The 25,953-nt window shown below is 41.9% G+C and overlaps 1 long non-coding RNA gene across 1 annotated transcript; it reads right to left on the bottom strand.

The window, feature by feature from the left end:
* Positions 1–1,595: 1,595 nt before the first annotated feature.
* Positions 1,596–3,724, bottom strand: LOC141129480 (uncharacterized). Its single transcript, XR_012241836.1, has 4 exons — positions 3,577–3,724; positions 3,025–3,191; positions 1,943–2,022; positions 1,596–1,811 (listed from the first exon to the last, which is right to left on the bottom strand). It is a non-coding gene; the product is annotated as an uncharacterized lncRNA (long non-coding RNA).
* Positions 3,725–25,953: the final 22,229 nt, after the last annotated feature.

Genomic DNA, 25,953 nt, shown 5'->3' with positions numbered 1-25,953 from the left:
CTCCATGTGCTTTTCTTTACTGTTGTACAGTTTAAAATGGCAACTTTCATGTTCATGGGCACATTGTTCGTTCGTATGAAACATTGTTCGCTCGGCCTAGAAAACACCATTGTTTTGGCCATATGCATTTGAATACATTTTTTCAGCCCTACTTCTATTCAAATAATTTTGTTGTCTAGATGGGTTTGTAAGTAGAATGTAATGCAAACTAGATTCTGTGTAAAGAGAGGACACTCAGCAGCAGTTTTCACATCTGGACACTAGAGCACTAGTGTGGGACACCAGAACACCCTTTTTATTAGGAGGCCCCATACAGGTGCTCCAGTGCATACTATAGGGGTGAATCCATCTGTGAAGCTTGTACAAAACAGGTAAGTATTCAAGCTTGACAAAGGACAAACATTTTTCTTCATCTTGGAAATAGACAATTGTACCCCATTTCCAAGCAATGTTTCATATTCCTATTTATGTCATCAAATATCTGTGTGCTAAGTATACCTATTTTTTTTTTTACATAGGGGAGGAATGACTCGGAGGACACCCCTCATCCGAGGAGACCACGGACCCCCCACCTCAGGAAGAAGTGGAGACCCACCAAAGACAACAGGAGGAGGAGGAAGGAGATGTGGTGGAAATTGTCACCACAGCAGGTGAGTGTCTGCGACCACAGGCTCAGGTAAGAGATGGATGCTGACATATTAATAATACATGGTGTGTTTTTGTTTCTATCTTTTTAGGTGATCATGATGTTGTGGATCCAGGGCATTTCACCAGTGAAAGTGCACAGATCCTGATCGGGGATATCATGGGGTGTAATAGGGACTTGGAAAACATCCAGAAAAACATCAATGATGTTCAAAAAAAAAAAAATGAAGAACATCATTGATGTTTTAGGGCGAGTTTGAAACACCTCCAAATCCCTTCCCTCTTTGGTGCTTTTTGTAATCTCAAAATTTCTCTTCTTTTTTGACAGATTTGAGAAAAGCCAAATTTTGAAGATGCACAGTGTGTCAACATGTGCTATCTGCCATCACGAGAGATCAATGTAGGCGTTTTGGGGGTGCAACCCCTTCCTCAATAATAAAGTAGCTGGGAGGAAGGGGTTGCACCCCCAAAACACGTCCCTTGATGCCCCATGAAGGCAGCTAGCACATGTTGACATTCGGCAATTTGTGTGCCTCTTCAAAATTTGGCTTTTCCAGGGGTGACTTCACCCCATCTGAACGCAATATCAAACACAGTTTATAAATACTCATGTCTGATATTGCCTTCAATTTCTTTAAAAGTTGAACTTTGTAAGTTCCAGATTTGTGTCTTTCTTGTTTGTTTTAAACATGCCTGTTTTACCTTAAACGGACATTTCTACTTTTAGTAATGTGACGCAAAAAATTGTTATACAACAAACATGTTGGTTTGTTTTAAAAACCTTTTCTAAATGCAAACAGGGAAAGTAAGAGGGTAGAGAGGTAGCCGCAGTTGCTGCTACTGACAGCCAGCGTCTCAACCCCCACCAAAAGAAAAGAGGGGACTATTACGGTACTCAATATCGGTATACAATAGTGGATATAAGACAGACAAAAAAAATAAATAAAATATTTATGTAAAAATTCACTTTTAATAGAAAAAATGTTCATAAAATTGCAATTCCGCATACAATGCGATTTTAAACAACAACACTGCATACAATCATAAAAAAGGAGATACCACAAGTCTAAGTCAGTGGATTCCACACAATTTTTTGATGGCAAGTGTGTATAACTTTAATTCTCGACCGGTTTCGCAGTTAGCACCGCTTCTTCAGGAGTTCATATCTATAATATGACATAAAGTTGTTTTAACAATATACAAGCATATGTATATACAAAATCCTTGCAGCAAAATTATTAACAAAATATCAGAACACTCCATACAAAAAAACATATAAAAATAAGGACAAGCTCACCGATTCAGGAGATAGCTTTGGGCATGTGGGACCCCATATAGATACCCCCCGCGGCGGACGCAGGGGATGACAGGCAGCCTCTGATGAATAAATATTTGATTAATGGTTGTACATATCACCATGTTGTGATATCAGAGAGAGATATGTGCCAATGCCATGCAATTAGAATAGCCCACGATAGTGGTGCATGGAGGGAAATTAAATGGGGGTCCGTGGGGGAGTGAATGGACAGAGAGGCGGGGGGGAAAAGATTGGAGGATAGGGGTAGGGAAGATGGAAATGAGGGGGGGGAGGGGAAGGAGAAAGGGGGAGATAGTAAGGGAAGGTCGGGAAACAGCCAATAGGGACAAGGGGGGGGGGGAGGGAAGAAGGGGGGGAGGCACAGGGGGGAAGGGGAGGTAGGGAGGAATGGGAGGGAAAAGATAAGGAAAGGTGGGAGAGGAAAGCCAGAGAACGGGAGGGGGGGGAACCAGGGAAGGAGGGGGAGGGAGAGAGGGGAGAAAGGGAGGGAGAGGGACGAAAAGTGGGGGAAGGGAAGGAAGGGCAGGCAGAGGAAGAGGGAGGGAGGGGAGGGGGAAAACAAGGGGGGAGGAGGGTACGCAGGACAAGGGGAAAAAAGGACCCAAGAATTGGGGAGGAGGGCAGATTCAGAAAATAAGGGGAGATAAACAAAGAGAAAAGGAAGGAAGGGGGGGAGGGAAAGGAAAGGGGGGAGGGGTGGAAAGACAAGGGGGAAAAAGGGGGGAGGGAAGGGGGAAAAAAGGGGAGGGAAAAAGAAAAGGAAAGAAGGAAGGAGGGACTGAGGGGAAGTGGGGAAGGGGGAGGGAAGTGGGGAAGGGGGAGGGAAGTGGGGAAGGGGGAGGGAAGTGGGGAAGGGGGAGGGAAGTGGGGAAGGGGGAGGGAAGTGGGGAAGGGGGAGGGAAGTGGGGAAGGGGGAGGGAAGTGGGGAAGGGGGGGGTGAAAAGGGAAAGGGGGGGAGGGGGAGGAAGGAGGAGACCCAACAAACCACCATCCATGCAGATACTAGGGATTGTGAAAATTATAGAAAGCTGCACACTGATAATTGCAGAGCTGGCACTCACCAACTGGAAATTGAAGTAATATGTGACGCATGAGCAGGTGTTGGATGTGGGGATTCACATTAGTTAGACCGTGGATTGGCAGGATCATAAGAGACTGTAAAAAACATTATAACTTCAAACACCTCTGTAGCTAGTGCCGTGGGTACGTCGCCAAGAGGTCACTATGGCTAAGGGGAAAATTAATATAAGGGTTACTAAGTACATTGCACTAAAGAGGTTTGTTCTGCAGAGGTCAGTAATAGAGCAGAAAAGTGCTACAAAAATCAGTCTCATATTACACAGAGGTACTGTAATAGGGGGACAAATGGTTAAAAGAAAAAACAGTGATAGGGCCAACTAGGTAGGTATAGTGATTGCCTCGCCACGCTGGAAGGTCCCATCCATCAGGTTTTAACATATGCATAGCCATGGATGTGGAAAATAGGTTGGATATCAGAAAGCTCTGAAAGTACAAGGTAATAGAGTGGGCGCCAGACAGCGCCACAGTATGCATAACTAAAAGACAAAGTAGCAGACAGCCAGCTAGCAAACAGGGGGAGAGGAGACACTGACCTTGTGTGGATCAACCCAAAGCCCGCTCAGCGTCAGCAAGCTGTCCGGCTCGTACAGCGGCCATTGCTGGCCGCTATAAGAGCTCCCCAACCCGGAAGTCAGGGAACGCCGACGTGAGCGGTCCCTGACGTCACCGGGTTTGTTTGCCCGCACTGCGCAGGTGCACAGAAATGTGCTACTGCGCAAGCGAGCGCTCCTGACGAAGGGAAGCAAGTTCCCAGACACAGAGACACAAGCAGCTGCCAGGGCAAACATACGTCCGCCGTGAGGGGGAGAACCGGGACCCGACGATTGCCCACATATCCTGATAGACACGGGAGAGGTTGTCCTTTTACAGCAGATTTATAAGCAATCAAAATAATAACTCATAACACAGAACAAGAGAAAAAAACAAAACATGTACATGTAATGCGTGATAATTAATCATGTCACTAAGGACATTGTCCCAACAACATCAAGGGTGGTCATGGGTAGGTAACCATATTACATGCTAAAGCATCCTAAGATAAAATCAATGACAATACCATGGGGAAAGGGCAGGGAAGGACGGAGGGAGGGAAAAAGGGGAAGAGGGAGGAAAGGAACAGCAAGGGGGGAAAAAGGAGGGAGGGAAGCAGGGGGGAAAGGGGGTTAGATAGAGAGGAATGGAGAGGGGAAAGGGGAAAGAGGGGGAAAAAAAAAAAGGAGGGGAAAGAAGGAAAGGGGAGGAGCACGGGAAGAAGGGGAGGACCACACGGGGACCAAAACCTCAGAACCTCACAGGAATGCCTTATATGATACTGACTCGTTAAGGCCAGGGGGGATGGTGGCGTTGAGTCGCTCGATCCAATGGATCTCCCCCCCTTGTCCCTATTGGCTGTTTCCCGACCTTCCCTTACTATCTCCCCCGTTCTGTCCCCCCCCCTCATTTCCATCTTCCCTACCCCTATCCTCAATCTTTTCCCCCCCGCCTCTCTGTCCATTCACTCCCCCACGGACCCCCATTTAATTTCCCTCCGTGCACCACTATCGTGGGCTATTCTAATTGCATGGCATTGGCACATATCTCTCTCTGATATCACAACATGGTGATATGTACAACCATTAATCAAATATTTATTCATCAGAGGCTGCCTGTCATCCCCTGCGTCCGCCGCGGGGGGTATCTATATGGGGTCCCACATGCCCACAGCTATCTCCTGAATCGGTGAGCTTGTCCTTATTTTTATATGTTTTTTGTATGGAGTGTTCTGATATTTTGTTAATAATTTTGCTGCAAGGATTTTGTATATACATATACATATGCTTGTATATTGTTAAAACAACTTTATGTCATATTATAGATATGGTTCTCCTGAAGAAGCAGTGCTAACCGCGAAACCGGTCGAGAATTAAAGTTATACACACTTGCCATCAAAAAATTGTGTGGAATCCACTGGCTTAGACTTGTGGTATCTCCTTTTTTATGATTGTATGCAGTGTTGTTGTTTATAATCGCATTGTATGCGGAATTGCAATTTTGTGAACATTTTTTCTATTAAAAGTGAATTTTTACATAAATATTTTATTTATTTTTTTGTCTGTCTCATATCCACTATTGTATACCGATATTGAGTACCGTAATAGTCCCCTCTTTTCTTTTGGTGGGGGTTGAGACGCTGGCTGTCAGTAGCAGCAACTGCGGCTACCTCTCTACCCTCTTACTTTCCCTGTTTACGATATTTTGGGATGATGGTACCTGTAACTAATATCATTTCTATGGTAATATAGGCCTGTCGTTTTACACTTTTCTAAATGCACATGTGATTGTGCTGGTATTAAAAAGATTGATAATCAAGAATGTGTGTATTATTGTTTCAACGCTCCAAAACTTTTGTTGTGCTCAAATTGGTGTTTTCAGTGACAATGGGTGTTATTTCCTAAGGGAAAATCCACTTTGCACTACAAGTGCAGTTTCAGTGCAGTTTCAAGTGCACTTGTAGTACAAAGTGTCTTTGCCTTTAGTAAATAACACCCAACAGTGCTTTGTAATGTTACACAATCACGCCATTTTCAGGACTCACCACATTTCTGTCAGGGTCAGTTAAAAGAAACACAAGCAGTAAATGTCACCAAAGATTTTAGTAGTTAAAATGATTTTTTTATTTTAAAAATGTTTCAGACATTGTCTGGCATATTGATGGCCCCCCTACCCGCAAAGTAATCAAGGTATCTAAGACAGACCTCACGGGCACTCAGGGGGGCAAGCCAGGACAGCCACTTTCAAGCTCTGTCAGGGTTGGTTCATTATGAATTCTGGCCTCAGGCCCAACTGAGGCAGCATAGTTGGCAGAATTTTGCCTTAAAAAGTTGTGTAGAACAGAGCACGCCAGGATGATATGATTCAGTTTGTACTCCACCATGTGTATGGGTGTAAGAAATAGGCGGAACCGGCTGGCCATGATTGCAAATGTGTTCTCCACCAATCTTCTGGCTCTGGCCAGCCGGTAATTAAAAACCCTCTGGTCCGGGGTGAGAGTCCTCATAGGGAATGGCCGCATAAGATGGTCCCCAGCGCAAACGCTTCATCAGCACATAAGACGAATGGGAGTCCTTCTACATTGTCTTCTGGAGGTGGCAAGTCCAAGCTGCCATTCTGGAGATGCCTGTAGAACTCCATCTGGGCAATGACTCCACCATCGGACATCCGGCCATTCTTCCCCACGTCCACATACAGGAACTCATAAGTAGCCAACACCACCACCAACATCAGAATACTATTGAACCCCTTATAGTTGTAATAGTATGACTCTGAGTTGGGTGGTGGGACAATGTGCACGTGTTTCCCATCAATTGCCCCTCCGCAGTTAGTAAAGTCCCACCGTTGGGCAAAGTGGGAGGCCACAGTCTGCCATTCCTGTGGGTTGGAAGGTGTCAGGAAAGGGTCCGTCCACTGGTAAGATATATCATTTGGCGTGCAGTACTGGGGTCCACCAGCACTTGTCTCCTGGCAGTTTGGAACTGTCAGGGGAATCTTTCCCTGCTGGTGTTATTTCATCTTTTGGCCGCAGTACTGACGTCCACCAGCGGATGAATCCTGGCAGTATGGAGCAGACAACACTCCCTGCGCTCAGGTGTTACATGAAGACAATTATTGTCAATCCCATAAATACCCAGCAAGCCCTCACATGCTTGCCTTGGTATCTCTCTCCTTGAGCCCTGACCCTGTTACCCGATCCTGAGCCTGCATCTGACCCTGTTCCGTGCTTATCCTGACCCAGTCCCTCCTGTGTTCCTGTACCCTTTCCTTACCCTTCAGCCCCGATCCATCCACTCCCTGTCCTGTTGGTTCCCAGTCCCCCATTTACTGATCTCCCGTGTATGACCTTGGCCTGGCTAAATGTTTATGTTTCTGGAACATCCCTTGTCTTTCTGCTGATCTGTTGTGTATGACCCTGGCCTGGCTGACATCTGTGATTTTGGTACTGCCCCTTGCTGTATATACTGTTGTTGTTGGTGGGTTTGTTGGGTTAATTGTGCACTGTTTGTATTTTCTTAAATATCACCTATCTTAATATAATAAATAAATAAATATCATTACTATTCACTTTTCATGCGTTTTTGGTTATCTCTGTGCATTCCACATAGTCTGGTCTACTAACTCTCCTGACAGAAGGAAACTGTGGAGTCAAACAAGAAAAAAAAATTAATCATTTTGCACCTAAACAGGGAAAGCAGATTAGACACAAAAATTATTGGCCAACATCACTATAACATTTATTTTAGGGAGTTTTGAAAGACCAAGGTATAAGGTCCACCTATCAGATTCCCCCTCCCCCCCTCTCATGGGCCATTTCTAACATTTTAGGGAGGGGGGGGATCTTTTGGACAGGTAACCCTCTCCACTTCATTGAGAGATGAATGCCTAAATAATGTGTATTACTTTGGCCAGCCCCTCCTTACACTATTGACAGCCCACTGCACAGGTAAGAAGTGTCATAATACAAAGATATAAATACACATTGTACACATTTTAGCACATTTAGACTTTCTGCTATTACCTATCAAGATAATAATAGTATACAAAAACTTTAAACAGTACCATTTGAAAGTATACAGGCAGGCCCTTGCACTACATGCTTTGGGGAATTCATCCATACATCTGACCACAAAAGAGATGGGTATAGTGTGTATGGCTTTGGCAAAGTCAGCAGATAGATGATTGAGGATAGATAGAGAATTGGTATCAGCTGACTTAGCAGTTGGGGGAGGGAGGGTTCCAAATTATTTGGAAGCCTCTGGCACTCTGCCTAAATTTAAAGCACAAATCACATTTTTAAACATTTTAGGGTTTTTTTAGGGTAAAACACTACTATGGAGCTGACAAAATACATTGTTAAGTGACTACATGAGGTGAATATAGGGCCAGGAGACCATGCTGGGGAGGTAAGTGAAGGCAAATATGCATGAAGGACAAAAAAAACAATTCCCTAAAAATCCAGCATGCATGAGAACAAAGGGGATATTCACAGCATATTACAATCAAGGTAATTAGGGAATGAGGAAAGAAATACAATATATTATCAAACATTAAATGCAATAAAATGTGATATTAAAGGATACATCTTACCTTAATATACTCCTTCTGCAGGACCTGGATAATGGCAGAACAGGTCTTTGGGATAATGATCCCCAGAGCCTGGGGGGAGATGCCTGTCGAGAACTTGAGGTCCTGCAGGCTTCTCCAAGTCGCCAAGTACCGCAGGGTGGCGACTAGCCTCTGCTTCGGAGTGATGGCTTGGCTCATGCAGGTATCCTGCCTGCTGATATAAGGGGTCAGCAAAGCCAATAAACAGTGAAATACAGGGTCCGTCATCCGGAGAAAGTTACTGAAATCATCAGGATTATTCTCACGGATCTCACGGAGCAAAGGCATGTGACAGAACTGGTCACGCTGAAGCAACCAATTCTTTGTCCATTAACTCCTCCCCATCCTGTTCATGGACTGTACTTGTGTCAAGGTCAGGATCCCAACACCAAGCCCCCGCACAGCACGAACTCTACAAGGAATACGTATACGCAACATGGCTAGAAAACGGTCGGCTGCTCAGAACGAAGTAACAGAACGCACTGAAGAACAGCAAGGCCTGTGAAGAGCGACCTGAAAACCAGCAACGAGCGGACAAGAACGCGCTGAATAATCCAATACGAACTGACTGCATGCACTGAAGAGCAGATACAAACCCACAAGCACAAACTGAACAGCAGAAAATGATCTGAAAACCACGAGTCTGAAAAAGCGCAAATTGTCTCTCACCAAACTTTTACTAACACAAGAGTAGCAAAAGGAGCCCAAAGGGTGCTGCGCTTGGTTCAGAACTGCCCTTTTCTAGTCTTGTCGTACGTGGTGTACGTCACCGCGTTCTTGGCGATCGAAAATTCCGACAACTTTGTGCGACCGTGTGTATGCAAAACAAGTTTGAGCCAACATCTGTCGGAAAAAATCCATGGATTTTGTTGTCGGAATGTCCGATCAATGTCCGATCGTGTGTATGGGGCATTAGTGTGTTTACTGAAGATGTCAACAAGGGAACGGTAATGAAAGAATCCAAAGTGTTTTTTTTGTTTCCTGTGTTTTATAGCTATAATATATCTCCAATGCATGTTTGTTATTAATTATTTTCCTTGGCTAATTATTGCAGGGAAGATTTCTTAACTGAAACCAAAGAAAGACACACCAGGCAATCCAGGCAATATTCAGGTGCAAAATGGATATCAGGTGCAGATCTCGGCTCACCACAGTCCAACACGAATAAGACAAAGAAATGGTCGCACTCTGAGATTCCAAGACTTGCTTGATGTTACCTTTATTGTCACAAGTGTATCAGACAAACACAAGACAAGCAGTTGACGCATTTCACAAGCGATAGCTTGCTTGTTCAAGCAAGCTATTGCTTGTGAAACGCATCAACAGCTTTTTCTGTGTTTGTCTGATACACTTGTGACAATAAAGGTAACATCAAGCAAGTCTTGGAATCTCAGAGTGCGACCATTTTTTTGTCTTATTTAAGATTTCTGAACTGCTGACAGCTCTTCCATGGTCAGTGCAGCACCTACCAAGCCACCTCTAATGCCTGGTACAACAGGCTGCACTAATGCAAATAGCACAGAACAAATTTATTGTATATGAAGCAATGAATAGGTCACACAATGCTTATCATTGCTTTCAGCAAGCGTTGTGTAATTCATTCCAAAGAATTTTCCCAGCAGGAAAGCACTGATAACTCAAGACAAACAGCCTGCAGAAAACAGGTATGTAGAATAATTAAGCCTAAGTAGGTAGTTGCTGCCCTGCAGTTAATATACAGTACCCTAGAAAGCATTTCTATTGCCACCATGTAATATTGTTAAAGCTGAACTCCAAGTAAACAATTAAGTACACAAATAAATGCATATATGGAAGCTGTTGTACTTGCCAAAGGATTCATATTTCTGTCTATCTAGTCCTGTGGTATACACAGGTCTGCCCCACAGCACAGCCCTAACTAGCAGAAAGAGAGTCATGATCTTATTCTGATGAAGTTTGACTTCCACTTACGTGTCAACATGCCCACCTGTAATTAGACAGTGAAATGAGAAGCAGCCTACTAATGAGCTCTTATGTTTGTCATTCTGCTCTCTTCTCTTATCAGTATGAACCTTGCACTGCAGCACAACTGATTGGTTCATGTACTGCTTCTCCCTCCCATAGCCTGCTGTAAGCCAGAGGTAGGTACTAAGTCAATGCATTTTGAAAATACATTTCATGATGTATTAATGGCTATAGAGCCATAGTAATGTCTCTTTCAAATCTGACAAAATGCATAAGTTGTGTTTTACCCACCAAACAATATGTAATTATGTACAGTCAGTCTTGGGATTTCCACACATTTCCCACTCAGCACAGCCAGGTAGATGACACAGGTAGTTTCTGTTCATGTTCCTGATTCAGCAGTGCAGCTTCCTCTTTGCCTTCAGCCTTTTCGCTGGACAAAATATCTAAATCACCTTTGTCCAGTGAGCTTTTCTATAAACCTGATCCAGGATGTATAGGAGTGAATTACAAAAATAACTGGCCAAAATTACAAATTCGTTTAAACAGGTGCACAGTTCAGCTTAAAATACATCTGATTATTTCAAAAAATTCATTCTGACAGACATAAAATTAGTTTTCTTTCTTACTGGTTACTTACTTATTAGAGTGTTATGTACATTTCAGTCATATGATGCATCTTGTTCTCTTTTTGTATTCTAAAAAATTAGGTACATGATGATATTTTCATACAGCTCCCAGTAAAATCTTTCTGGACAGTATTCTAGTAAAGGGCACACTGAAATTATTTTTCATAGAAAAAAAAAAAGGCTTGACCACGCCTAACAAATAACAACTGCTCCATTAGTAATCATTACAAAGAGCAAAATATCTTTCAGCAGTCAAAAGCCACAGAAAATGTAATTACAAATCCACAAACTGAAAACGTATTTATGACAAAGTAATGAAAATGGCTTGAACTGCATCATAATATATGTTTTTGTGCAGACATTTCCTGAGTTATGCAAGACTTTAGAGATAAAGAAATCTCTGAAGTGAAGAACCAAGCCTTCTTCATTAGTCAGACTCCATAAAAGCCTTCTATCAATTTATTTGTTAAAACTGAACTGGAGGCATTTGGAAAATGCCATGCAGCACAGCTGGACTAGTTTGGTTTAATCTGAAAATGTCATCCTCATGTTAATTCTTGGCCTTCTGCATGTTAAACATACATTTAATGGTGTAATAATGAATACAGAGATACTCTTACCTGTGCATTTTATATCTGCCTTGTGTTCAGCTTTAAGGTTAACATATAGGGGGTTATTTACGAAAGGCAACTCCACTTTGCACTAAAAGTGCACTTGGAAGTGCAGTCGCTCTAAATCTAAGGGGTAGATCTGAAATGTGTGGAAGCTCTGCTGATTTTATCATCCAATCATGTGCAAGCTAAAATGCTGTTTTTATTTTCCTTGCATGTCCCCCTCGGATCCATAGCGACTGCACTTCCAAGTGCACTTTTAGTGCACTTTCAAGTGCACTTGCAGTGCAAAGTGGATTTTCCTTTAGTAAATAACCCCCATAGTGTTTTTGCATATGTTCTAAATATTTATCTTTATCAGGACTAAAAAAGTATTTTAAAAATAATATATTGGTCAATAATGGAATGCACAGCTCATTTTTATGTGTTTACTGGGCCTAACCCTGCTTGGCTGCCAACAATCCTGTTGAAAACAGGGCTCAACGGCTCAAACTCAAATGACATACACACAGCTGAAAAAGTTAGGGGACATATCCCCCTTCCTTTCCCCTCCCTGCTCTGTGCAGACTTTCTATTATGGAGAGACAGCCTGAAAGCAAGCAGCTTCTGCAGTGTTCTCTCTTTACCAAATCAGGAAGGCTTTTTTTTTTTTTTTTTACACGATTTTCATAGATACATACAACATTAAAATGAATTTGCAAAATATTGATTGGATATGCAAATTGTAAAGTATGTAAAATATAAGTTTAAATTTGCATACATTAAAAAAAATAAAAGTATCTCAGGTCCATTTTAGTTTCCCATTAAAAAATACACTTCAGAGAAAACCTTTTGGTGTCCTTTGCTTAAAGAGATACAGCCAAAAATGGATGTTTTTAGGAATGTGAATCTCCATACCTCTCCGCCCTCTAGCCCTTTAGCCTATACTCTAGTAAGTAAGGCAAGGCCTTCCAGCAGAAGAATAGGCTACCGGAGATCAGGCATGTATTTAGGGGGGCTGTGGGGGAAGCTCCATGTAGAAGGTTTTTACCTTCCTGGATAGAATTCAGTAAGGTATAAAACCTTCTACCCTTACAACCACTTTAAGATACAACACTCATTGGTAGAATGCGATTTTGATTCACTTGGTGGTTAAGCTTGTTACAGATATTTGATTTACTACACTATGAGAGTTTCTGTTCTAATACCGGTGGGAGTGCGTATATCTTGGAATCTACTTGATCTGAATTAGAGTAAAGAGGTTGTGGATGCAGAAGTAGTGGTGGAGAGAACCCATGCCACAGAAAGGATCCATAGAGGTTGCCTGTTTGACTCTGAGATAACAAGTCTGTTTATTTTTTGAGCCTTTTATCTGAACAATCCATTTGGGGTGGCAAAGAAGAGGTGTACATCATATTTGGTATACTTACCACTTTGGGAAAAAGCACTCTTGACCTGCTTATAATTAAGTGGTCAACATATTCCGGCGGGCCTCCACGTTGTTGTGAACACACTGAACATGTAGTGGAGGAGCTGGGACTTTTTTTTTAATTGGACTTTTATGTCAATGATTGCACTTTAATATTTAATTTCACATATATTATGTCTTATTTCACATGTATTAAATGTTATCACGTCACAAGAATCTGATTATATCACATTTATTGCAACAAATTTAAATAGAAGCTAGGGCTGATATTCATTTTGTGTTATTGAGGAGCACTGGGGAGTGTGATGTCTATAAGGCCTCATGTACACTGCTGCTGCTAAACGGACGTTTAGAAGCAGTTGGGCATTTTTTTCAACTGCTCCTGAACTCTCCTCTATGTTATCTTATCAGTACATGTACACAGGGTCGTTTACAGTTGTTTCTAGGCAGTTGAGTTTAGAGGCTTTTTTTGGAACGCAAGAAAATGGGTTCAGAAGCTGAGTTTAAAGGCATTTCAAGCACCAAACGCTTCTAAATGCGGCAAAATGCGGTAACTCGTGTTTAGCTTCATTTCGTTTACAGGCGTTTTTAATTTAAAAAAAAAAAAATATTTTTTTTAAATGCTGCTAAATGTAAACACGGTAAAACGTGGCTAAACACGGCATGTAAATGCAGAAAAACGGACGTTTTAAACTTGGGTTAATATCTGTCAAGTTAAATCATTCAGGAGAGGTTGTAAAAACATCCCGTGTACATGAAGCCTTACAGTCCCTTGCAGAAGTATTCATATCCCTTGAAATTTTCCACATTTTGTCATGTGACAACCAAAAACGTAAAATGTATTTTATTGGGATTTTATGTAATAGACCAGTGATGGCGAACCTTGGCACCCCAGATGTTTTGGAACTACATTTCCCATGATGCTCATGCACTCGTAGTTCAAACGTAGTTCCAAAACATCTGGAGTGCCAAGGTTTGCAATCACTGTAATAGACCAACATAAAGTGGCACATAATTGTGAAGTGGAAGGAAAAGGATAAATGGTTTTTCAATTTTTATACAAAATAAATATGTGAAAAGTGTGGCGTGCATTTGTATTCAACCACCCTGAGTGAAAACTTTGTAGAATCACCTTTCGCTGCAATTACAGCTGAAAGTCTTTTTGGGGACGTCTCTACCAGCTTTGCACATCTAGAGAAGTACATTTTTGCCCATTCTTCTTTGCAAAATAGCTCAAGCTCTGTCAGATTGGATGGAGAGCACCTGTGAACAGCAATTTTCAAGTCTTGCCACAGATTCTCAATTGGATTTAGGTCTGGACTTTGACTGGGCCATTCTAACACATGAATATGCTTTGATCTAAACCGGGGATATGCAATTAGCGGACCTCCAGCTGTTGCAAAACTACAAGTCCCATCATGCCCCTGCCTCTGGGTGTCATGCTTGTGGCTGTCAGAGTCTTGCTATGCCTTATGGGACTTGTAGTTCTGCAACAGCTGGAGGTCCGCTAATTGCATATCCCTGATCTAAACCATTCCATTGTAGTTCTGGCTGTATGTTTAGGGTCATTGTCCTGCTTGGAAAGTGAACCGCTGCCCCAGTCTTTTGCAGACTCTAAATGCCGCATACACATGACCGGTTTTTCCGACGGAATGAACTCTGACGGTTTTTTCATTCCGACAGTGATTGTTCATCCTCAAAAGGAGTGCACACCACCACCAGTAAAAATGCGCGCTCACCTCCCAGATGAGTCAAAACTCATATGCAGATCTCCCCACATGGGGAGATCTGCACTCCTTTTGAGGACGAACAATCACTGTGGTGGAATTGTGTGGATACACTGATCACAAGAAGAGTTTTTCATGTTTTATTTCTTAATTTTTTCATTTTATCGACTATTCATTTATATGTAGGATTTATTTATTTTAGAGATTTGCACTTTATATTAATAATTTACACATAGCGCTACATTTATTTATTTACTATCCATGTTCTATTTCTAGGTCCATCAGAATTTTCGAAAGGAAAAGTCAGATGAAGCCCACACACGATCGGAATGTCCAATGGAATGATTCCGTCAGACCTTTTCTGCTGGAAAGTCCGGTCGTGTGTATGCGGCATAACAGGTTTCTTCTAAGATTGCCCTGTTTTTGGCTCCATCCAACTTCCTATCAACTTTGACCAGCTTCCCTGTTCCTGCTGAAGAAAAGCATTCCCATAACATAATGCTGCCATCAACATGTTTCAAGGTGGGAATGGTGTGTTCAGGATGATGTGCAGTGTTAGTTTTCCACCACATATAGCATTTTGCTTTTATGCCAAAAAGTAAAATTTTGGTCTGATCTGACCAGAGCACCTTCTTCCACATGTTTGCTGTGTCCCCCACATAGCTTCTGGCAAACTGCAATAGCACAGATATCCTTTCTGTCAGGGGTGAGGAGACACATCTGTTGTTCATACTAAGTATGAACAGTGATTGGTCTCCTCCTTCAGGCAGTCCCATCCCCCCACAGTTAGAATCACTCCCTAGGACACACATTTAACCCATTGATCGCCCATAGTGTTAATCCCTTTCCCTGCCAGTGACATTTATGCAGTAATCAGTGGCTATTTTTAGCTCTGATCGCTGTATAAATGTCAATGGTCCCAAAAAAGTGTCAAAAGTGTCCAATCTGTCCACCGCAATGTTGCAGTCTCCCCAAATAAAAAAAAATTGCAGATCATCGCTATTACTAGTAAAAAAAAAAATATAATAAAAATGCCATAAATCTATCCCCTATTTTGTAGACGCTATAACTTTTGCGAAAACCAATCAATATACGCTTATTGCGATTTTATTTTACCAAAAATATGTAGAAGAATACATATCGGCCTAAACTGAGGAAGAAATTTGTTCTTTTATATTTTTTGGGGGGATATTTATTATAGTAAAAAGTAAAAAAATATTGCTTTTTTTCAAAATTGTCGCTCTTTTTTTGTTTATAGCGCAAAAAATAAAAATCGCAGAGGTGATCAAATACCACCAAAAGAAAGCTCTATTTGAAGAAAAAAAGGACATCAATTTTGTTTGGGTACAACTTTGCACGACCGTGTAATTGTCAGTTAAATCGACGCAGTGCCATATCGCAAAAAATGGTTGGGTCAGGAAGGGGGCAAATCCTTCCGGGGCTGAAATAGTTAAAGTGGTAATAGACACACACAGTTTATTTGACATTGTCCCTTCTATTTCTGTATATGGATGGTGGCACTGTAATTAATTTTTAAAAAATGCATTTTTCCTAAATAATATACAGCTGTCACATGACCCAGCTCTTCCCTGCCTGTCTGCATGGAAACATAAGCACGAGGAGCTTCTAGTCCTCTGCTGCTGGTCACATGTTCAAAATAAAAAAACAGTCTTTGGAATGCAGAAAATAAATAAATAAATAATTAATATCAATAAACTGTTTTAAATTGGCATACAAATATACAGTGGGGACGGAAAGTATTCAGACCCCCTTAAATTTTTCTTTGTTATATTTCCCTTTTTGTTATATTTCAGCCATTTGCTAAAATCATTTAAGTAAATTTTTTTTTCTCATTAATGTACACACAGCACCCCATATTGACAGAAAAACACAGAATTGTTGACATTTTTGCAGATTTATTAAAAAAGAAAAACTGAAATATCACATGGTCCTAAGTATTCAGACCCTTTGCTGTGACACTCATATATTTAACTTGGTGCTGTCCATTTCTTCTGATCATCCTTGAGATGGTTCTACACCTTCATTTGAGTCCAGCTGTGTTTGATTATACTGATTGGACTTGATTAGGAAAGCCACACACCTGTCTATATAAGACCTTACAGCTCACAGTGCATGTCAGAGCAAATGAGAATCATGAGGTCAAAGGAACTGCTTGAAGAGCTCAGAGACAGAATTGTGGCAAGGCACAGATCTGGCCAAGGTTACAAAAAAATTCTGCTGCACTTAAGGTTCCTAAGAGCACAGTGGCCTCCATAATCCTTAAATGGAAGACATTTGGGATGACCAGAACCCTTCCTAGAGCTGGCCGTCCGGCCAAACTGAGCTATCGGGGGAGAAGAGCCTTGGTGAGAGAGGTAAAGAAGAACCCAAAGATCACTGTGGCTGAGCTCCAGAGATGCAGTAGGGAGATGGGAGAAAGTTGTAGAAAGTTAACCATCACTGCAGCCCTCCACCAGTCAGGGCTTTATGGCAGAGTGGCCCGACGGAAGCCTCCCCTCAGTGCAAAACACATGAAAGACCGCATGGAGTTTGCTAAAAAACACCTGAAGGACTCCAAGATGGTGAGAAATAAGATTCTCTGGTCTGATGAGACCAAGATAGGATTTTTTGGCCTTAATTCTAAGTGGTATGTGTGGCAAAAACCAGGCACTGCTCATCACCTGTCCAATACCTTCCCAACAGTGAAGCATGGTGGTGGCAGCTTCATGCTGTAGGGGTGTTTTTCAGCTGCAGGGACAGGACGACTGGTTGCAATCGAGGGAAGGATGAATGCGGCCAAGCACGGGGATATCCTGAACGAAAATCTTCTCCAGAGTGCTCAGGACCTCAGACTGGGCCGAAGGTTTACCTTCTAACAAGACATTGACCCTAAGCACACAGCTAAAATAATGAAGGAGTGGCTTCACAACAACTCCGTGACTGTTCTTGAATGGCCCAGCCAGAGCCCTGACTTAAACCCAATCGAGCATCTCTGGAGAGACCTAAAAATGGCTGTCCACCAACGTTTACCATCCAACCTGACAGAACTGGAGAGGATCTGCAAGAAGGAATGGCAGAGGATCCCCAAATCCAGGTGTGAAAAACTTGTTGCATCTTTCCCAAAAAGACTCATGGCTGTATTAGATCAAAAGGGTGCTTTTACTAAACACTGAGCAAGGGTCAGAATACTTAGGACCATGTGATATTTCAGTTTTTCTTTTTTAATAAATCTGCAAAAATGTCAACAATTCTGTGTTTTTCTGTCAATATGGGGTGCTGTGTGTACATTAATGACGCCCCTTCAGCCTGTGTCTTAGAATAAGAGGGATGTGAAGCCTTCATCAATCTACATGTAATATCCCGCTTCCATTGTGTTTAGATAGTTAGTGGGCAAGAAGGAGAAGGGAGGGAGTGGGCTGTCATTTACCACTGTGTATACACCCACATGTGTGACTCTATAGCCACATGGGCTGCTCAGATGTGATAGGGAGCAACAATCTCATAGTGACTGTGTGAGTGTGAACAGCAAGTAATACAGCTTTTATTGATTGTTTTTTATGATGTGGGTTTAGTGACACTTTATAGCTTCTGGGGTGACCCAAATGGCCAACAGGTATGATAACAAAACTAATGAACATTTTACAAAACTGCACTGCCACTACATACTGCTCACTGACCACCCTACCACTACATATCGCTCACTGAAGCACTGCCACTACATACCATGTACTGCCCTACCACTACATACTGCTTACTGACTGCCCTGACACTACATACTGCTTAGTGACCTCCCTGCCACTACATACTGCTCACTGACTGCCATAACACTACATACTTCTCACTGACTGCCCTGACACTACCTACTGCTCACTGACTGCCCTGACACTACATACTGCTTCCTGACCTCCCTGCCACTACATACTGCTCGCTAACTGCCCTGATACTACATACTGCTTACTGACCTCCCTGCAACTACATACTGCTCACTGACTGACCTGACACTACCTACTGCTTACTGACCTCCCTGCCACTACAAACTGCACACTGACTGCCCTGCCACTACAAACTGCTCATTGACTGCCCTGCAACTACATACTGCCCACTGACTGCCCTGCCACTACATAATGCTAACTTATTGCACTTCCGCTACATTTTGTGTACTGTTCTACCACTGCAACCTGCTCACTGACTACCCTGCCACTACATACTGTTCAATACCCTACCACTACATACTCCCTATTGACTGCCCTACCACTACACACTGCTCACTGACCACTCTGCCACTACATATTTCTCCCTGACTGCCCTGCCACTACATACTGTTCACTGCCCTTCGAGATAGCACGGATAACTCCCATAAATTTGTGGCAGTGTTGCATTGTAAGTCTTGTTAACTTGCTGCACATTTTCACTGGCAAATTGTACACTTGCAGTGCACTTGAAGTACAAGTTCTAGTTGACACTTGCAATTTGCAGAAAATTGTATAGGCTGCATGGTGTGCAATCAGGATTTACAGAAGATCAAGGAAGACATCAATGATGTGGAAAAAAGACTCAAAAACATCACTGTTTTTTTTTGCAGTGCACTTGTAGTGCAAAGTGGATTTTCCTTTTGTAAATAACACCCACAGTGCTTTATCATTTGCATCAATCAGGACATTTTCGTCACTCCAAAAAAATTAATTCATGGTGCTGAAAATTATGAATATTTTTATCATTAATGCATTACATACACTAACAACAAAAACAAGGTGTGTGTGTAGCAGACCCACAACATAATAGTTAGCTGAAGAAGAGATTGTCACCTCATGTATCAAAGAAATTACGTTTGCACTATTGAAGAAAATGGCCCAAAAAAAAAAAGCCCATTGGATAACCTAGGGGACAGCTAAAAGAAACACAAGCAGTAAATCAAAGGAAATATTTTTCAGTTTAAAATAATATTTAAAAAAAAAATACATTTATTTAAATACATATAATGTAATGTTAAAGGAGAAAACTTACCTTAATATAGTCCTTCTGCAGGACCTGAATGATGGCAGAACAGGTCTCTGGAATGATGATTCCCAGAGCCTGGGGGGAGATGCCTGTCGAGAAGTTGATGTCCTGCAGACTTCTCCCCATCGCCAAGTACTGCAAGGTGGCGACTAGCCTTTGTTCCAGAGTGATGTCTTGTCGCATACAGGTTTTCTGCTTCGTAATATAAGGGGACAGCAAAGCCAACAGACGGTGAAAAACTTAGTCCGTCATCCGGAGATAATTCCTGAAATCATCAGGATTATTTTCCCGGATCTCCCGCAACAAAGGCATATGAGAGAATTGGTCACGCTGGAGCAACCAATTCTTCATCCATGAACTCCTCCTCGCCCTGTTCATGGACTGGTCTTGGGTCAAAGTAAGAACCTGAACCCCAAGCCCAAGCACAGCATGAATTCTACAACGAGTACGTACCCGCAACATGGCTTCAAACCGGTCGGCTGGTCAGAAAGAACTAACAGAACGAAATGAAAATCAGAAAGGCCTGAGAAGAGCAAGCTGAAATTCAGAAATGTGCATCCAAAAATGTAAAAGTGCCCAAAAACATTGTCCATATTCAGTGAAATCCACACATCTTTCCTTCTGAAGGTGTATCACCATAAAACGTGCTAAAGTGTCTTCCAGTGTTCCCCACAAGCATATATGCTCACCTTCTTGCGTGTGACACAGTGGTTACACTCTGTCAAACCAAGCTTTGGAGACCCTCCTGTGCTCTAATGGAAACCGCTGTGTAGATCTCCAATGCTCTCAATCAAGGTTATATATGCAAAAAGAAAAGAGACTCCATAGTGCAACATTGCATGATGTAATAAAACGTTTTATTGAGAAAAGACTAACTCCCCTTGTGGGGGTACTCACATACTGTGGGTGCGTTAGTGCACCATCCTAAACAGATTAAAAACGGCCGATCTCGTGGTATGGCGTGCGGTGCGGTGTGTCATACGAACTCTCCCTCTCTCTCTCTCTCTGCTGACAGCTCCGTCCAGGCCCCTCCCCTACGCGTGTTCGGCACCGGGATCACGTGCCTTCATCAGGGGGAATCTAATTGGACGGACGCTCTATGGTAAATATATAGCTCCGGCGGCCATTTTGCCTAAGACCACAGACAGCATTATCAATAGGCTACAGCTGTGTCCATAGCGGCCATTTTCCCATAGACTGTAGACCATCACAGCGGCCATTTTCCCTTAGATCATGAACATAATCACTGTTAGGCTACTATGGCAGCCATTTTCCTTTGGACTATAAACCAGCTGAGCAGCGGAGTATATACAATAATGGTAACCGGATCATATAATCGACAGTGGGAATTGTCCAGGCATTAAAAAGCCTAATGATATAATTTAAAATCCACCAAAAAGGTGTAAAATCTTCATGAAAGTAAATTAAATCCAGGACGGAGCAGTCAAGCACAGAGAGCACCGCCATGCACCTCACACGCAAAGACAGCCCCAGTCATCACAACCAAATTATAAATAGAGTATCCCACCTAACAAATCCAATAAAATATACACATACAATACTATAATTTAATATAATCTAATAAAGCAATCTCAATAAATAAGTAGGAAAAATAAATGAATAAAATTGAAATAAAAATAAGTAAAAATAAGTAAAAAATATATACATATAATGTACCATTAAATAATCTAAAAAATACCAAAGACAGTAACCACTAAAATCACTGCAGGGAAGCGACCATAATATTAAATACCGAGAGGAATGAGCGGATGTAGAAATGCCATAATCTTAAAAAATCAATGCTCAACTTAGCCCAACAACTAATCTTTAAATTCCAATCAAAAAGGGCAACCAACATCTTAATAAAGTATGTCGGCGGAACAAATATCAATAATTACTTAAAAAACATCTCAGATCGAACTCTCTATTCAATCCCCCAGGAACCAAAGATCCAAGCTGGTGTATCCACCAGGATTCTCTTTTACTTATCTCTCTAATGAAATTTGAACCCCTCCAGTGGCGTTTAGGCGCCTCTATCCCCCAAAATTTCATACCAACGGTGCTTTGATTATGTATCCTCTTAAAGTGCACATATAGGTTATGCTTATCGGACCCATTATGTATGTGTCTCACATGCTCTTCCATGCGGTCCTTTAGAGCCCTAGTAGTGCGCCCCACATACACCAAATTGCATGGGCATTTCAAAGCATAGACCACCCCTACTGTATCACACGATATAAAGCCCCTAATCTTATAGGATAAATCATTCCTAGGATTCGAAAACTCCTTCATCCTTCTAGTATTATCCGGGATCCTCCTACAACTGTAGCACCTGCCACAGCTATAGAATCCCTCTAGATCCAAGAACATTTTGGGTTTAGAAGGGGGTGGATCTACTACATTATGTACTAGCCTGTCCCGCAAATTAGGAGCTCTCTTGAAGACAAACTTAGGTTTATCAGGAAGCACATCCTTAAGATGAGCATCCTGCTTCAACACGCTCCAATACTTACATATAATTTTCCTTACTTCATGGCTTTGTACAGAATAATCTAGAACTACGTTGATACCCTCATGTTTATCATTATCAGTTGCCCTAATATCATCTTTTAATAGGCCCTCCCTACTCATACGTCCAACTTTATTCTTTTCTTTCTCCAAAAACTCCTTCTGGTATCCCTTCTCCAAGAACATATTACTCAACCTATCTGACTGGGTGTCATAATCCACCGCCCTTGTGCAATTCCTCCGCATCCTTGTATATTGTCCTCTTGGGATATTACTCAACCAAGGTTTGTGATGACAACTTGTAATTGGAATGTACGAATTGCGATCCGTGGATTTAAAGAAGGATTTGGTAATGAAACCCTCGTTGGTATTGAAGATTTCCAGATCCAGAAAGTGTATACATTCTGTGCTAACATTCCAAGTGAGAGAGATATTACGATCATTGACATTCATGGAGTCCAATAACCTCATGAGTCCCTCCATATCCCCTCTCCAAACAATTAAAAGATCATCAATGAATCTCCTGTATAATAGAATGTCCCCATTATCACCACTTAAATTCTCCTCCTCCTCCCATTTAGCCATATAAAGGTTCGCCACACTAGGGGCGAACTTAGCGCCCATCGCGACACCTTTCTTCTGTAGATATATTTTATTGTCATACCAGAAAAAATTGTTTCGTAAACAAAAGTCTAAACACTTCAAAAGAAAAATCGTAAAACCCTCATCAGCTGAGTCTTCCCTATCCAAGGCCCATTTAACAGCATTCATGGTCAATGTTGGTGTACAATGAGGCTACGTCTCCTGTTGCCATAATCATATTCTCATGTATAGTACACCCACCCAGAAGCTGTAAAGCGTGCTTGGTGTCCTTGAGATAGGCGCTGGTCTTCTTCACTAAGGGTTGCAGATGGATGTCTATGTACTCTCCCAATCTGGAGAGTAACCACTATGTCCTTTCTTTTTCCCAGTAAGTCCATTCCTCTCTTTAAATCTTTATGTTCATACACCTTCTTAACCGGTAACTGTTCCAGTTCTGTAGTAATCAATTTCTTGAATAAGTCAACATATTTATTGTTGGATATATAGGGGTTGAACACAGAGTTGTTTCTTAAGTTGGTAAATCCATGGTTAGTAATAGTCCTTTCAACAGGGTTAAGGGCATAATATTTTTTAATATTAAGTTTTCTGATCAATTTCTGTACACCAACATAGGTGTCAAACTTATTAAGACCTTTCTTCGGGGCATACTTAATTCCCTTATCTAAAACCAGTATTTCCTCTCTTGATAATTCTACTCCGCTCAAATTATAAATTCCCTGCCCTAATCTTCCCGCCTTCTTTTTCTGTTGTATTCTTCGTCCAGCTCTCCCTCCTCTCTTCCTGGATTTCGTGTTTCTCGGGTGGGCCCTCCCCTGATCCCCCCTAAAAAAGACTCATCCAGAAAGTGTTCATTATCACTTAAAGGCTGAAAGCTGTTGGCAACAGGTACTCCATACTGGTCCTGTTGGGGTTTTTCATATCTAACTCTCTGCGGTTTAGGAGAATAGTAAGCTCCACCCCTACGAGTGTCTTCTCTTGGATAAGGGGGGTGTCCCCTGAAGGGAGGCTGATGCGGTAAGGAGCCCCTATACGGTACACGATTTCCTCTATGGGGTGTATTAAATTGATTTCCATAACTCCTATGCTGATGGTATGGAGTGCTGTGTTGGTATCCATATTGTCTTTGATAGCCATACGAGCTATGTTGACCACTTCTATATTGAGGGGGAGGGTTTGAGGGATAGTTCCTATCATAATGATCTCCTTCCTGCTGGACCCTATAACCATTATCCTGATAGGTGGAAACCTCATAACCCCAATTACCTTGATTGGGAGGCGGGCCATTTCTACCCTCATTCGGTCGCCTTGGTGGGTTATATTGCGACTTTCTTGGGGGTTGGCGGTAAGGTGTATGGGGTAATACGTCGTCCTCGCGATGCGATGGATACCCCCTATTAAATTGCTTATTATTCTGTTGTTGCGGGTAAAAGTGACCTTGTGGTTGTGATGCTGCCATATCCCCATTTGTGCCTGTCCCCGCTTGCGGTTGAAGGTTAGCTGCGGAAGTGGACGCCAATGTAGATTGCCATCGAAAGACCCGAAATCGAAAAAATGGCTGCCATAGTAGCCTAACAGTGATTATGTTCATGATCTAAGGGAAAATGGCCGCTGTGATGGTCTACAGTCTATGGGAAAATGGCCGCTATGGACACAGCTGTAGCCTATTGATAATGCTGTCTGTGGTCTTAGGCAAAATGGCCGCCGGAGCTATATATTTACCATAGAGCGTCCGTCCAATTAGATTCACCCTGATGAAGGCACGTGATCCCGGTGCCGAACACGCGTAGGGGAGGGGCCTGGACGGAGCTGTCAGCAGAGAGAGAGGGAGAGTTCGTATGACACACCGCACCGCACGCCATACCACGAGATCGGCCATTTTTAATCTGTTTAGGATGGTGCACTAACGCACCCACAGTATGTGAGTACCCCCACAAGGGGAGTTAGTCTTTTCTCAATAAAACGTTTTATTACATCATGCAATGTTGCACTATGGAGTCTCTTTTCTTTTTGCATATATAACCTTGAGAGCATTGGAGATCTACACAGCGGTTTCCATTAGAGCACAGGAGGGTCTCCAAAGCTTGGTTTGACAGAGTGTAACCACTGTGTCACATGCTAGAAGGTGAGCATATATGCTTGTGGGGAACACTGGAAGACACTTTAGCACGTTTTATGGTGATACACCTTCAGAAGGAAAGATGTGTGGATTTCACTGAATATGGACAATGTTTTTGGGCACTTTTACATTTTTGGATGCACATTGTCTTGGACTTTATTAGATTCACAAGAAGATATTCCCTTTTATATTGTATTCAATTTCTTGATTGAGCACTTATATCGAATTTTTTGATATTCTATTTTCTGATTGAGCACTTTTATTGCATGTTTGATATAGCACTGAGCACTTTACAAATTTATGTACTTATGGTTATTTTTTGATTTATTGGTTAGCTATAACACTTTTTTTACGTATTTATTTTTGTATTTATTATTGAAACGATAATTTTTATCTAGGGCAGACACATTTTTTCTATTTGTCACTTACACGATTATGAAACGTGATTGAGTGTTTGCAGCTGATTGGTTACACAGGATTGGTTATACACTATTTTGATATTTTTTTGGGCATTTATCCGTAAGTGGCTCGCAAGGTTCATCTATTATTACTTTGATTCTTTGATTTCATATTCTTGCTAGTAGCCAGATGGATCCCTTTGCCTTTTATGAGAATAGAGATATTGATCTGGAGGACCTCTTCTCCACTACTAATGCTAAGGATAATGATATTACGCAGCTTTTTAAGAAATTAGGACATTGCATGGATAAAAAAAGCAATATATGGTGGGATCAATCCACCATGAGAAAGTATTTAAAAGACGGTCTGGTCCCTAGGAAGCTACGGTGGGATCTTCCCATTAATGATGGCCTGCTAGGGGATGATGATGTAGAGGAGTGGTATACATTTTTTGTAGGTAAAGGAAGGGAGATTATGGAATTCCTTATGAAAAGAAAACAGCGGAAATTAAACCTCTTGGAGAATCAAATTAAGGATATTAGGGACAAGCTTAACCCCTTCATTAATAATCCTGAATATACCAAACTTATGGGGGAGTTACATAGAAGTATGCAGAAGAAGGATACTGAAAATAAGAACGTAAAGAAGAAGAAGTACCAGAGGGACTTCGAGGACTATCAAAACAAAAGGGTCTTTCGATGGCAATCTACATTGGCGTCCACTTCCACAGCTAACCTTCAACCGCAAGCGGGGACAGGCACAAATGGGGATATGGCAGCATCACAACCACAAGGTCAGTTTTACCCGCAACAACAGAATAATAAGCAA

This window comes from Aquarana catesbeiana, linkage group LG01 (assembly GCF_042186555.1).
Source record: "Aquarana catesbeiana isolate 2022-GZ linkage group LG01, ASM4218655v1, whole genome shotgun sequence".
In the NCBI taxonomy this organism is placed as follows: Eukaryota; Metazoa; Chordata; class Amphibia; order Anura; family Ranidae; genus Aquarana; species Aquarana catesbeiana.
The sequence above is the reverse complement of the archived record's forward strand: the minus strand, read 5'-3'. Positions and strand labels throughout refer to the sequence as shown.